The 15,905-nt window shown below is 36.5% G+C and overlaps 1 non-coding gene across 1 annotated transcript; it reads left to right on the forward strand.

Moving 5' to 3' along the window:
* Positions 1–5,301: 5,301 nt before the first annotated feature.
* Positions 5,302–5,383, forward strand: TRNAS-GCU (transfer RNA serine (anticodon GCU)). The gene has a single exon. It is a non-coding gene; the product is annotated as a tRNA-Ser (tRNA).
* The last annotated feature ends 10,522 nt before the right edge of the window (positions 5,384–15,905 follow it).

A 15,905-nucleotide genomic window follows, 5' to 3' on the forward strand; every position in this document is an offset into this window, starting at 1 on the left:
GGCCGATCGTAGACTCCAGGGAATATTGCCGGCCAAAGTTTGTCCACCTGGAGAGAAAAATCACAAGGAGAAATCGTTAACCCTAGAAGTTCAAGGTCTTGCCCATCGCGTGCTAGAAAACTTACCAGTCCTTTCTCCTCTGCCCCAGGAAATACTCTCACTTATGAATTGTTCAAACCGCCCAGGTGAATTGATTAATACTGAAATTTGAAAGACGAAAAAAAAAAATATGGAGAGGAAGGTATTAATCCAGTTACTTTGCACACGATAGCTATATTAAGATTTTTCCTCAGAATAACCATGTTGTTTTGTGGCCAAGACTGAAAGTGGACACACACACACACCACCACCACAATTTTTTCCTTGCTTTATGGCACCACCAAAGCTCCACTGGCCCTGCTCATCTTGGTACTCTGAAAGAGCATGGATCTTTTTACCTTTCCTTGTTCTGATCAATTATGGGGGCCCATTAAGTATGAAGATGCAGGTCCTTATTCAGAGGTGGTGTGCAATATATTTTCTCTTTTTATACATGAAATATAAATTTATAATTTATTTGTGGTTCAATATACTTTTATAATTTGGAGTAGATGGAGTCATTCATTAAGTTTGAAATTCAAAAGGAACTTCCTCCAACCTCTGTCCTTTAAGCATTTTCTCAGAATTCAGGAAGTCAGTTTTATGTCATCTAAGCAGGAAATTGAATGATCCTTCTTCAAGGGATTTTACTATCCTAAGAGGAATGAGTTAAAGATATTGTCTGATAGTATAGATGGTGCAGGCAGATCACTTTACAATGAAGCCCACAGTCAATAAACTGGACTCATAATCTCAATTTCCAGTTATTTTTTAGGGCCTAATTATAACTATAGATCAGCAACCAAAGATCACTAGACATCCAGAGTAAGTGTCTAATATCAAAGACAGAGATAAAAGTGAACTAGAAAAAAATAGTGGAAAATATTATGGAGAGAGAAGAAAACTCAAGATATTATTACATCTATTCTTTAAAAAAAAGCGAGGGCCGGCCCCGTGGCTTGGCGGTTAAGTGCGCGCTCTCCGCTCCTGGCAGCCCAGGTTCGAACCGGGGTGCGCACCGACGCACCGCCTCTCCAGCCATGCAGAGGCCGCGTCCCACATACAGCAACTAGAAGGATGTGCACCTATGACATACAACTATCTACGGGGGCTTTGGGGAGAAAATAAATAAATAAATAAAATCTTTAAAAAAAAAAAAGAGAATGCTGTACAAAAGAGTAACTCAAGTACAAAAGTCTCTTAAAATTGAAATTGTGAGAAAAGAAATGAAAAACTTAATGGAGTACTTGGAATAAAATATGAAGGACATATTCCAGAATGTGGAGTAAAAATATAAAGGGAAATTCTAGCAGTCATACCCTTTGGTATATACCAAAATCAGCTGAAAACCTATGTCTGCACAAAAACCTTCACAAGAATGTTTATAGCAGCTTTATTCACAATTGCCAAAACTTGAAAGCAACCAAAATGCCCTTCAATAAATAAATAAAATGTGGTACATTCATACAATGGAATATTATTCAGTAATAAAAAGAAATGAGCTATCAAACCACAAAAATACATGAAGAACCTTAAAAATATTGCTAAATGAGAAAAGCCAATTTGAAAAGGCTGCATATTGTATGATTCCAACCATATGCCATTCTGGAAAAGGTAAAACTATAGAACAGTTAAAACATCAGTAGCTTGGAAGTCAGGGGATGTAGGGACAAAGATGTCGAGCACAGGGCAGTAAAACTATTCTGTGTGATACGTGTCATTAAACATTTGTCAAAACCCATAGAATGTACAACAGAAAGAGTGAGCCCTAATGTAAATTATGAATTTTAGTTAATAATAATATATTAATATTGGTTCATCAGTTGTAACAAATGTACCATAATAATATAAAATGTAAATAACAGGAGAAGCTGTGGGGGAGGAGAGAGGTATGTGGGAACTCGGTACTTTCCTATCAATTTTTATGTAAATCTAAAACTGCCTAAAAGAATAAAGCCTATTAAAAAATACAAACAGAATGCAAATAGAAAGTAGTAAATATAAAAAAGAAAAGTAGAGGAAACATCCTTGAGGTTTAAAATTCAAGTATAAGAAATTCTAGGGGAAAAAAAAGGAGAGAGAATGGAGAATAAGTGAGAAAATCACCAACAGAAAATTCAAGCTAATTTCTGAACTGAAAGACATGATTTTGCTAGTTTAATGATGTAACAGAGATCCCAGAACAGTGAATGAAAATAGAAACACACCAAGGCATATCTTACAGACATTTTAGAACACTGAGGACAAAAAAAAATCATCCTGAAAGAGAGAAAAGCTAATTACACATGAAACATCAGTAATTAGAATGACTTCGTAATTCTCAAAAGCAATACTGGCAGCTAGAAGAAAATAGAGAACTCTTTCAAAATTCTGAAAGAAAATATTCCCCAGTCTAGCATTCCATACCCAACCAAACACTCGATCAAGTGTTAGAGAAACATAAACAATATTCTCCAACACCCAAGTATTCAAAAATGTTATCTCCAATGAACTCTTTCTCCAGAAGCTACTCTATAATGTGCTCCACCAAAAGGAGAAGGCAAATTAAGATATAAAAGGACTTGGGAAATGTACAGGATGATGGTGAAGGAAGACATCAGGATGAAAACTGCACAAAATGTATAGAAATCACCCAATTTCTTTTTTTGGCAAACTTTGTTATTTGTGGTAACTTGAAAAAAAAAAAAACAATTCTAATGTTCAGGAAACAATATATCATGAGAGATCAGTGAATAAAATTTGCCAATCATATAAACAGTGAATACTGATTCAACACGATTATGATATAACCATATTTGGAAGAAAGATTGTTAGGAAAGGTGTCTATATATGGTGGTGTTTAAGGTGATGTAAGACAGATGAATCTTATTTTTGTATAATGGGTAATCAATAGAAAATACTAAACAAAAAAATCAATAAGTAGAAATAAAAGCTTATGTATTAGTTAGAATACAATTTTTTCTTTGTTAACAAAGATCCAAACAAACTGTAACTTAAAGGAAGTAGACATTTACTGATCTGTCACTAATGGTCTGAAGGTGTAATCAATTCCACGGTGATGCTTTGGCTCCATGGTGTTGGTTCCAGTCTTCTGTCTCATGGCTCCCTTCTTCCTGTGGTGTTGCCGGGTCCAATCTCTTTCTATTTCAAGACTCCTTCATTCCTATGGTGTTGCCTTTTCCAGCAAGCAGATACAGTGGAAAGAGAGAAGTGGAAGGTGTTTCCTTTCTCTTTTGGGCGTAACCTGGAAGCTTTACATATACTTTCTCTCTAATGCCCTGATTTAGAAATTGGTCACATGACCATGCTTAGCATCAAGGAAGGTTGTGCATGGTAGTCTTCTCATGAGTGGCTATGAGCTCTGCTAAATTTCCATTTCTTGAAAGAAAAGAGCAAACATTGATGGACAACTAGGCATCTTTGCCATAGCATGATATTTGGAGATATGCTGGTAAAAATAAAAACAACAACACAAACAAAAAGCCAAATAGCTGAAAATCTGTGCCTTTATCAAGGGGGAATAAGATAGGAGGAAGAGGACCACTCTTTTACATACGCATATTTTTTAAGTACTTGAGATTTTTAATCATGTGTGGTTAATTTTGATCAAAAAATTTTTACTTAGAAAAATAAGCTTTAAACTGAGAACCAAGGTATGGATAAAAAAATTAACCCAGGTTTAAATGAGAAAGGGCCAGAGCACTCCATGAGGGGAAATGACTTGTTGGGAGATGGGGGAAATAGATCCTTCTTGATACAAAATCACAAATTGGACTGGGCGTGCAAAACAAGATGGAGGGAAGTGGATTAAGTTGAGGTTGAAGATCCAGGCAGGTCAATAGGGCAAACTAAATTACAAGGACTTTTCCAAGTAAGAAGAGAAAATGATTCTTTGTGACAAACAAGGGAGGATCTTCACTCAAGATGTTAGTGCAACCTAAGGCAAAGTGTACATATACTAAGAGTGTGAGAATGCAGCAGAGATCCCATTCCTTCAGGATTTCCCCCATGTTCCCTGTTGTTCATCCTATGATTGATTTGCTTAGACTTCGGAAGAAAAATCTTCATAACCACCTTCCATTCTCAGATTTATGGATTTTCCCTAATCAGCCGCTCACATACTTCAGCGCTCCAGCCATAGTGATTTCTCCACACTTTTTTAGATACTGCTGGCCTCCTGGCCTTTGCTCAGGCCCTTTCTTCAGTCTGGGATGCCCTCTCTCTCTGCTACCTGTAGACAACCTGCTCTTCAAGACTCACCTTCAGTATTACCTTCTTTTCCCAGGCATTTATGATTCATTCTCATTAGTCAGAATTAATCCCTACTGGTGTTCATTCTTGTGCATTTTATTCATTCCATGAAACAAAGAAACCAATCATAAACCAAAAAGGGAGCTGAAATAGCTTTTTTCACCTTTTCCTAAATTGTTTTCTCGCTAGGGGTGAGTTTCTCTACATTTTTAGCACCGCATCCCTTGGAAAATCGAATGAAGGTTAGGCAACCTCTCCCCTAAAAAACCACCCAAGAAACGCGCAGGTATTTGAGGGGAAATCAGAATTCATGACTCCTCTGATGCGGATGACCCCGGGATGAGAGCCCCACAAGATAAGGATTCTTCTTTGTGAGATTTCACCCTATTGAAGAAGAGGCAATAACACTAAATGGAAATGGAGCATTGCCCTACCCAGATTCATCATCCAATTTTTCAGACTGTTTTATTAACCAAACCTATTAAACTAGATTTGCCAGTGGCCCTGAGGGCGACTCCAGTGGGAACCTCTGCCTTCCTGCGGGCTCCGGGACGCGCTCTCAGGCCACGGGGATCCTACAGAGGCCCTAGACCAGGCTCTCCCGAAGCGGGAGGAGGACTGCAAACTCCTGTTCGCCCCTGGTGGGCCAGGCCACGCCCACCGCCTGCCCAGACTTGACGCTGACGCGCCTCCAGCCCGGAACCAGGCAGCCCGAGAAAGGAAAAGACAGAGGCAGATATGTTTCTATCACGTCCCAACCACTCTTACGACTCCTGTGAAAGCTAAGCCCGGTTTTTTTCCCCATCGCAGTTTTCCCACTCCACTTCCTTGTCCATTCGTGTGGAAGCTGGCCGTCTCCACGTCTCCCAGATGTCTCCAAGCCATCGCCTAAGCGTCTTTCTATCCAGGACGGCCGGTGAGGTCCCAAGTACAACCTCTAAAATGAAGTGCTTAGAAGCTGGTGTTCATCGTGACGAGGTGGCCGAGTGGTTAAGGCGATGGACTGCTAATCCATTGTGCTCTGCACGCGTGGGTTCGAATCCCACCCTCGTCGGCGAGGTATTTTAATAGAGGGCGGCTCGAGGGTAGAAAAAAAGAGGAATGTATTCAACTTCACGCGATACGCCCAGATAGATGTTAACTTGGAATCCTCCTCTCTAAGAGAAAGCTGCTGCCCTCCCTTCCTTCCTCCCAAACTATTACTATGGTATACATGGGTTTTCCCCTTTATGGTTGATTGGGTATTGATTGTCAATATTATCTAAGTGGGGTGCTTCATGTGATCAATAAAGTTCCTTCTGGTAGGCTTCCTTCCAGGTGCTTGCGAAAGAAAATGAAAGACTAGTGAAGCTGGCAAGAAGAGGGCGGAAACTGGAGTGTGGTCATTCCAATTCTTCCTTTTGGAAATTATCACTCCTATGAGCAGTAACATAAATTCATCAAAAATATAAGGTCAGCAGAAAAAAACAACAGGACAAATACACTAAAGCACTATTTCAATTATTTAGATTTTCAAGAACAAACCTACCGACCGAAATTGAAGAAATGTATAGCACTGAAGAGACGACCATAAGAGTTTTTAAAAAATTAAGAAATTCCGAAGTAAGTTAGTTTCAAGTGACAACCACACAAACCAAAAAATTTACGCTTACAATGGTTAGATCCTCTTTTCCAGATCTTGGCTATATTTATGTATCCTTTACATGGCCTCCTAACAACAACACAGAAATAAAAATTCACCTTTTCTGATTAAGAACATCACACGCATTTTTCTTTTAAACTCAGCGGTCTTCATGATCATTTTAATAGCTTCATTATACTCGAAGGAGTTGACATACTATAATCTACTTTAGGCATTCTTCTTTGTTCCATTTCTTCATCATTTATTTTCTTTTAAGAGAATTAGTGGTGCAAAGAATTGTTTGTTTCAGAAATAGGTCAAAGACTTTGAACATCTTATGTCTAATCTTAATAATTAGCCAATTCTGTTTCAGTTTATGTTGTTTCTCTTTATAATGCAATCACCAATACAAGATAGACCTAGTTTCCCCACAGACACTTGACAAGCTGGAATTATTATTTATATACTTTATATTTACATAGAATAGAATATTTTATATATTCATATATACTTTAGATATACCAAGTAAAATGGTCAGTTTTTCCAAATTTTGTTCTCTAATTATGTTTTTATCTTCTATAAACCTATCAGTCCTTAGAATTATTTCCTGCGAACATTTTTCCTGTTACTTTTTAAATAGATTTTTTAAATAATTTAGTCAAAAAAGTTTTTAAAATACACTAAAAATTAGAGAAATTTATATTAGTATAAAAATAGCCATGTACCCATCTTAGAGTTTCCATTTTTATCACATTTTGAAAAAAAATTTAATAGTATTTTTTAATATTTAAACTTTTTATTGTAAAACTTATCACATGCAGAAAAGTACATAAAATATACATACCGACTTAAACAATTATAAAGCAAACACCTGTGTAACTGTGACATAGATCAAGAAGTAGAACATGGCAAGCATCTAGTCAGTGCCACTTATGCCCTCTCCCAATCACTATCCCTCCTCTTCCCTCCCCAAGGTAACTACCAACCTGACTTTTACTTTTATCATGTTCTTGCATTTTCTTCATTATTTTATCACCAATTTTTGCATTCTTAAACACTATTGTTTACCTACATAACTAGAATCATATATATTTACTTTTCTACTTTTTGCATTAGTAATATTCCGTAAGTTTCATTATTGTTGCCATAGACGTATTTTATCTATTTCCATTTCTGTATAGTATGTCATAGTATGAATATGCCACACCTTATTTATCATTTGTATTCGTTATCTATGGCTGTGTAACAAAGTACCCCAAAACTTAGTTGCATAAAGCAACAACATTTAGGGCTGGCCCGGTGGTGTAGTGGTTAAGTTCGTGCACTTGGCTTTGGCTGCCCAGGGTGCGCAGGTTTGGATCCTGGGCGGGGACCTACACACCACTCATCAAGCCGTGCTGTGGCAGTGTCCCACATACAAAATAGAGGATGTTTGGCACAGATGTTAGCTCAGGGCTCATCTTCCTCAAGAACAGAAAAAAACGAGGAAGATTGGCAACAGATATTAGTTCAGGGCCAGTCTTCCTCACCAAAAATCAAAAAAACATTTATCATCTTCCAATTTCTGTAGCTCAGGATTCTAGGAGGGGCTTAGCTGGGTCCTCTGGCTCAGGGTGTCTCACAGGGCTGCCGTCAAAGGTGTGGGAAGGGGCTTCACTCATCTCAAGCTACATGGTTGTTGGCAGGATTCATTTTCCCCTAGGCTGTTAGATTGAAGACCTAAATCTTTGCCAGCTCTTGTCTGAAGGCGACTCTCAGTTTCTTGCCATTTGGATTCTCCACAGCACATCTCACAACAGGGTGGCCTGCTTCATCAGAGCAAATGACAAGGGCCAGGGAGAGTATGAGCAAGACAGAGCTTGCCATCTTTTATAACCTGATTTTGGAAATGATATCCCATCACTTTTGCTATATTCTGTTCACTGAAAGTGATTCAGTAGTTCCCAATCACACTCAAGGGGATGAGATTACACAAAGGCACGAATAACATGACCTGGGAATCATTGGGGGTCATCTTAGAAGTTACCTACCACACCGTTTATAATGTTGATGAATATTTGTGTTTCCATTTTTCATTATTATAAATTATACTCCTAAGACCATTCTGGTACATGTCTTGTCATGCACATGTGAAGACATTTCTGAGTCATAAATTATGGATATGTTTAATTTAATAAAATGATAACACGTTTTTCTAAAGTGTTTACATTGGTTTACATCCCACTGGCAGCAAAGGAGCTTTCCTATTGGCCCTCATCTTCACCTCCACATTGTATTGTCGTTCTTTGTAACGTTAGTTGTTTGGTGGTCATGTGGTGGTATATCGTTGTGTTTGTTTAAATTTCTATGAAGTAATGTCCAGTATATACAAAGATAGAAAGAATAATGTAAAGAACCCCTGAGTCCTATATGCCAATCACCCGCCTTCAAATAGTTTTCAATATTTTGCCAAGAAAGAAAACCCTGACATGGTATTATTCTTGAAAATATTTGTCCCCTCCATCACACCCCCCCAAACCCACCCTACCACCACCACACCAAGAACCACAAAAATATCCTCCCCCCAGAAAAAAGAAAATATTTGCCTTGTATCTCTAATGCATAAAGATATTGTATATGATTATATCTAACACAATTAGCAATAATTCTTCAATATTATCTAATATCAAGACTAGTTCAAATTTTCCACTTAAAATCCTTTTTACAGGGTAGTTTGTTCAAATTAGTGCCCCAATAAGGTCCATGCATTATAACTGATTATATGTCTCAGATCTGTTTAATTAAAAAAAAAAAACCACTCTCCTTTAATTTTTGTCCTCATGACATTTATTTGTTGAGACAACTGGGTAATTTGTCCTGTAGGATTTTCCACATTCTGGATTTGGCTGGTTGCTGTAGTCAAGGTGTGGGAATCCTTATGATGTCATTGATCATGTTTATCAATCTCATTGCTTTCTGAAAACTAGTAATTAAATCAAATGCTTTTAACTTAGAGCACTTTCTTTCTCTCCAAATGGAATTTTGTGCCTCCAGGTGCATCCATTAGGAGGCACACAAAGTATGGATGTCCCAGTTCACACATTTATAACCTAATCTATCCATTATAAAGTTCTGGGGCAACTTGTCATGTTTGTGTCATGTCATCCATGGGTAATTTCAATCTTTGTCTAGATTATTTATGCATCAAAAATTGCAACATGATGAATTTCAAATTCCTTCTGCACATAGTACTTGGAAATCTTCTATGAAGAATAATTTTCTTTCATCAAATATCATATTACTCTGAAATATATTTTGTATAGAGGAGGCAAGATGAATGCTTGATTTTTACTATTTATTTGCCAATTTTCAGAATAATTTGGTGTCCTAGCAAAAGAGACCTTTAAGGGTTTTTTTAGTAGCATTATAAACTTACGACTTTTTAAACATTTTATATATTGTAGTGTATCGTAGTTATTGTTCTTTTCTGGTATAACATATGTACAAAAATTTGAATAAATTATAAGAGTACAGCTCAATGAATTGTATCATTATACCTGTTTAACCTGTAAAAATTAGACCACTCTTTGTACCCCAAAAGCTGCTGTGTATCCCCTTCCAATCATTAATACCTCACTCTTCCACAAATGGAACATTTATTCTGATTTCCAGCGTCATATTGGTTTTTTCTATAATTGAATTTTACAGAAGTGTTTCTTACAGTAAGTATTTCATGTGCTGAGCTTTTGTACAATATTATGTTGGTGAAATGGATCCATATTATCATAGTTCATTTTCATTGTGGTATTGTGTTCCATGGTTTGGATATCTACAATTTATTTATCTATTCCACTGTTGATTGACTTTTTTTCATGTCTCGGCTATTATAAAATACTTTGTTAGAGATTTTTTTTACATATATTTTAGTACATATTGGCACAGAATATATATGCAGAAGTGAAATGTTGAGCCCCAGGTTATGCATATGCTCAACTGTATTAGATAATTTGAAAAAATTTCTGTAGAGATAGTATCAGCACACCTGCAGCATATATACAGTTCTTGTTGCTTTACATTCTTTCTAAAATTTGATATGGTCAGGCTTTATAATTTTTTTATTTCCGTGGGTGTTAATGGGCTCGGATTACCTATGTATTCTGTAATTACCTGATTACTAATGCAGTTAAGTGCTTTTTTATATTATCATCACTATTAGATATTCCATTTTGTGAAGTGCCTCTTCAAATCACTTGACCATTTTTTGCTTCTCTGTCTTTTTCTTATTGATTTGTGGTAATCCCTTATATATTTTATATACAAGCTCTTTGCTGATTACATGTTACAAACACATGCCCCTAGTCTATAATCTTTCTTTTTTAATGGTAGCTTGATGAACAAAATATTTTAATTTTAATGATTCCAAATTATGTATATTTATTACATTTTTGCATCATAGATATTAAATATGTATGTATGTGTTAGTAGTATTTTTTGTGCTTTCTTTTAAAAATCTTCTGCTCCCTAGAAATCATAAAGATATTTTTCTTTATTAACATTTGGAGGCTATATTTGTTCTGCCTTTTATATTTAGATCTGCAATGCACTAGAGCTAATATTTATTTATAATGGGAGGAAAAATCAATCAAAATATCTATTTATTGATCTATCTATCATCTATCTACAGAAAAATATATTCATTTTGGGATTCGAATTATCAAACACCGTTTGTTGAAAGGAACATCTTTTCCCCCTTTGCTCTGAAAAATCACCTTTATCATATACATCAAATGCCCATATATTGTGGTGCTTTTCAGGTATCTATTCTCTTCAATTGTCGATTTATCTAACTTTACAACAATACTCCACTGTCTTATTTACTATAGCTTGGTAATAAGTCTTGACCCTTTATTCCTCTTTAAGATTTATGTGATCTCACTTGTCCTAATAAAGGGGCAGCATCAAATCAGAGCTCTTCATCTGCAGTGAAGGGGCGGTCTTCAGAGCTGACTTCCTGAGGAGAGCTCCTCAATGTAAGAAGTGAATTTTAATTCTTGAATTCTTTCCATAACTTGTTAGAAATCACTGTGATGAGAGATATGTGTTTACTATTGGGGGCATTTATTTTTTAAAAATAAAGAAATGCAATAAGTAGATAGTCTGCAAGGTATAGGAATTGTCTCACACCATTATTTTTTTAATAGAATTCCTCTACCTCTTCAACCTTGAGAAAATTTTAGAGAAAACATTAATGAGGACTCTAGAGGAGTCCTCCCTAAAAATATAAAGGGCTCTGCCACATCATGGAATTATTTTAAATTATGTCAAGTATTATTTGTTGGACATGGGCTAAAATGCAAAGTCATAGAAATATGGACCATATTTCATGGAGCTTAAAATCTTATGAGGCAGTGAGATATTAAGCAAAAAGGATACTAAATAATACATAATTACAAATAGAGGTAAATATTTAATTAAAATAAAAACAAAATTGACCCTTTTTCAAAGCAGTTTTTTTTCCCAGTAATTTTATTGAGCTCATAATGGTTTATAAAATTGTGTAATTGCGGGTGTACATTATTATTTATCAATTTCTGAATAGACTTCATCATGCTCACCACCAGTAGTCTAAATTTTGTCTGTCACCCTACATATGTGCCCCTTTACCCCTTTCACCTATCCCCCAACCCCTTTCCCTTTCTGGTAACCACTAATCTGTTCTCTTTATCCATGTATTTCATACTCGTTGAGAGAAGGCAGGATATATCTTCCATTAAAAAAAAAACTGCCAAGATGTCAAAGCAGTTTTTTTTTTTTTAATGGAAGATATATCCTGCCTTCTCTCAATGAGTATGAATCATATTTCACTTGCAACCTCCAGTTAGCTTTTTCAACTCCTAAACTGTGGTCTAAGCACTGAGATCCTGTCCTGCCACATAATGGGCACTAACCATCCACAAAGGAATGAAAGAATCATAAATAATAATGGGACGCTCAGTCTTTTTCAATGACATACCCCTCACTGCTGTGTGCATCTCCTTTCCCAGCAACCATGGCTGAAATCCGAAAAGCACTGACTTGTCTCTATTTCAGGGACTACTTTGAGGAGCTCCACTCTGTGATGTGTGAACACAGTGTCTGTCCCAGGTGTCCTGCCTCCTTGGTGTTAGAGACTGACAGAAGGCTTGTCAACCGCCTGGAGTGCTTCAAGTTGTCCTGGAAGAAGGAAATCCGGGAAATTCTGGCACTGGGCAATTTAGTCGGTCTCATCAGAGAGCTGGAGCCAGTGCTGAACATGGGCCTGCGAATTCACACTAGGAAAGTGCACTTCTATGGTGAGTAGACCGACCTCCCACCCACTCCCATCCACATCTTACCCTGCTGTCCTGGCTTACGAGGATCTATCTTGCCTGTTGCCATGAAACCCAGAACATATACCCACTGATTGTTCTGGGAAATTCCATCAAGTGCGAAGCAACATCTTGTTCTGAGGTTATAAAATCATTGTAATTTTTTTAAATCCCTTACACTGAGAACTCCTAACTAGCAAGGTGCTCTGAGCAGCGCTGTCCAATTCAAATATAATGCAAGCCACATACGTAATTTTAAATTTTCTAATAGCCATTTTACGTAAAGAAAACACAAATGTGCTACTTCGTTGTTAGTGTACAGAAATGCAACTGATTTTTGTATGTTGATTTTGTATCCTGCAACTTTACCATATTCGTTTATTACTTCTAAAAGTTTTCTGGTGGATTCTTTAGGGTTTTCTATATATAAAATCATGTCATCTGCAAATAGTGACAGTTTCACTTCTTCCTTTCCAATTTGGATCCCTTTTATTTCTTTCTCTTGCCTGATTGCTCTGGCTAGGACTTCCAATACTATGTTAAATAGGAGTGGTGACAGTGGGCATCCTTGTCTGGTTCCTGTTCTTAGAGGGATAGCTTTCAGTTTTTCACCATTGAGGATGATATTAGCTGTGGGTTTCTCATATATGGTCTTTATTATGTTGAGGTATTTTCCTTCTATACCCATTTTATTCAGAGTTTTTATCATAAATGGATGCTGGATCTTGTCAAATGCTTTCTCTGCATCTATTGAGATGATCATGTGATTTTTATTCTTCATTTTATTAATGTGGTGTATTACGTTGATTGATTTGCGAATGTTAAACCATCCCTGCATACCTGGAATAAATCCCATTTACAATTGCAACAAAAAGAATAAAATACCTAGGAATAAACTTAACCAAAGAGGTGAAAGATCTGTACACCGAAAACTATAAAACATTGCTGAAAGAAATTGAAGAGGACACAAAGAAATGGAAAGATATTCCATGCTCTTGGATTGGAAGAATTAACATAGTTAAGATGTCCATACTTCCTAAAGCCATCTATAGATTCAATGCAATCCCTATCAAAGTTCCAACAACATTTTTCACAGAAATAGAACAAAGAATCCTAAAATTTATATGGAACAACAAAAGACCCGAATAGCTAAAGGAATCCTGAGAAAAAGAACAAAGCTGGAGGTATCACACTCCCTGATTTCAAAATATACTACAAAGCTATAGTAACCAAAACAGCATGGTACTGGCACAAAAACAGACACACAGATCAATGGAATAGAATCGAAAGCCCAGAAATAAACCCACACATCTATGGACAGCTAATCTTCGACAAAGGAGCCAAGAACATACAATGGGGAAAAGAAAGTCTCTTCAACAAATGGTGTTGGGAAAACTGGATAGCCACATGCAAAAATGAAAGTAGACCCTTACCTTACACCATACACAAAAATTAACTCCAAATGGATTAAAGACTTGAATGTAAGACCTGAAACTGTGAAACTTCTAGAAGAAAACATAGGCAGTACGCTCTTCCACATCAGTCTTAGCAACATCTTTTCAAACACCACATCTGACCAGGCAAGAGAAACAATAGAAAAAATAAACAAATGGGACTACATCAAACTAAAAAGCTTCTGCACAGCAAAGGAAACCATCAACAAAACGAAAAGACAACCTAACAATTGGGAGAAGATATTTGCAAACCATACATCTGATAAGGGCTTAATCTCCAAAATATATAAAGAACTCATGCATCTCAACAACAAAAACTACCAACCCAATTAAAAAATGGGCAAAAGACCTCAACAGACATTTCTCCAAAGAAGATATACAGATGGCCAACAGACACATGAAAAGATGTTCAAAATCACTAACTATCAGGGAAATGCAAATCAAAACTACAATGAGATATCACCTCACGCCTGTCAGAATGGCTATAATTAACAAGACAGGAAACAACATGTGTTGGAGAGGTTGTGGAGAGAAGGGAACTCTCATACACTGCTGGTGGGAGTGCAAACTGGTGCAGCCACTATGGAAAACAGTATGGAGATTCCTCAAAAAATCAACGATAGAACTACCATATGATCCAGCTATTCCACTGTTGGGTATTTATCCAAAGAACTTGAAAACACCAATTTGCAAAGGTAAATGCACCCCTGTGTTCATTGCAGCCTTATTCACGATAGCCAAGACTTGGAAGCAACCTAAGTGCCCATCAAGGGACGAATGGATAAAGAAGCTGTGGTATATATACACAATGGAATACTACTCAGCCATAAGAAATGACGAAATCCAGCCATTTGTGACAACATGGATGGACATTGAGGGTATAATGCAAAGTGAAATAAGTCAGAGGGAGAAGGTCAAATACCGTATGATTTCCTTCATTAAGTAGTAGATAATAACAACAATAAACAAACACATAGGGACAGAGATTGGATTGGTGGTTACCAGAGGGGAAGGGGGGAGGGAGGAGGGTGAAAGGGATAATTCGGTACATGTGTGTGGTGATGGGTTGTAATTAGTATTTTGGTGGTGAACATGATGTAGTCCATGCAGAAATAGAAGTACAATGATGTACACCTGAAATTTTTACAATGTTATAAACCAATGTTACTGCAATAAACAAAAAATTAAAAAAAAAAAAAAAAAAGAAAACACAAATGTGGTTGATTTAATAATATATTTGACTTAACCCAATATATCCAAAATATTGTAATTTCAGCAGATAACCCATTTTTAAATTATTGATTGCATCCTTTTAATCTTTTTAAATCTTTGAAATTGGTTGTACATTTTATACTTACTCACATCTCAGTTTGAGCCAAGGAATCCATATCCACTTGTGAGTACAGTATTACATAGTGCAGGTCTAGAGTACGGGATTTCAATCCAAATTGACCAACGTTCAAATCCAGCTCTGATTCTTAATTCTGTTCTCTGGCTATCTTTGCAGGTGACAGTTTTTGTAAAATGTGGTGCCCTCATCCACTACAATTGTTGTATTAACACTGGTCTTACATCACAGTGGCAAACACAAATGTCCAAATTGTGCCTGTCCTAGTGAGGGGCCCCAGTACTTGTTGGTATTTATTATTGGTGATCTTTTACCAAATTAGTGAAAAACATGGCATGTTATACTTCAGCTCGTAGTAATTGGAATTATTAAATGTAGAGTTAAAAAAGAACTCATGTTATTAGAGGCCATCTTCTAATTCAATCAGCTTTATTTGGCAAACAATAGAACCCAGATTTAGAGCAGAAAGAAATGTGCACAAATTGGAATGACTATTTATAACTTACCATGTCCACAATGCTATATATCAATTACTAATTTTCACACAGAAAAGATGCCAAATTCTAGCTTATTTAATCAACCAATTCTTTTTTTGGGAATCTGTGGGCTAGGCATTTGCAATATAGAAGCAAACAAGACAGACCAGGTCTCTGGGCTTGAGGGAGCTGAAAGATATTATATTCACTATTGAAAAGGGTCTTTATACCCATTTTTATTGATGTGTAGTTTTTGTAAAGAATATTAGACTATCATAATTTTACTGATGGATGAGTCATGACAAAGTGGTACCACCTCTGTAAATTACCTTTAATAAGACTTAGAGCATT

Source organism: Ceratotherium simum, chromosome 13, assembly GCF_057802395.1.
Source record: "Ceratotherium simum simum isolate JZ-2026a chromosome 13, ASM5780239v1, whole genome shotgun sequence".
NCBI lineage: Eukaryota > Metazoa > Chordata > Mammalia > Perissodactyla > Rhinocerotidae > Ceratotherium > Ceratotherium simum.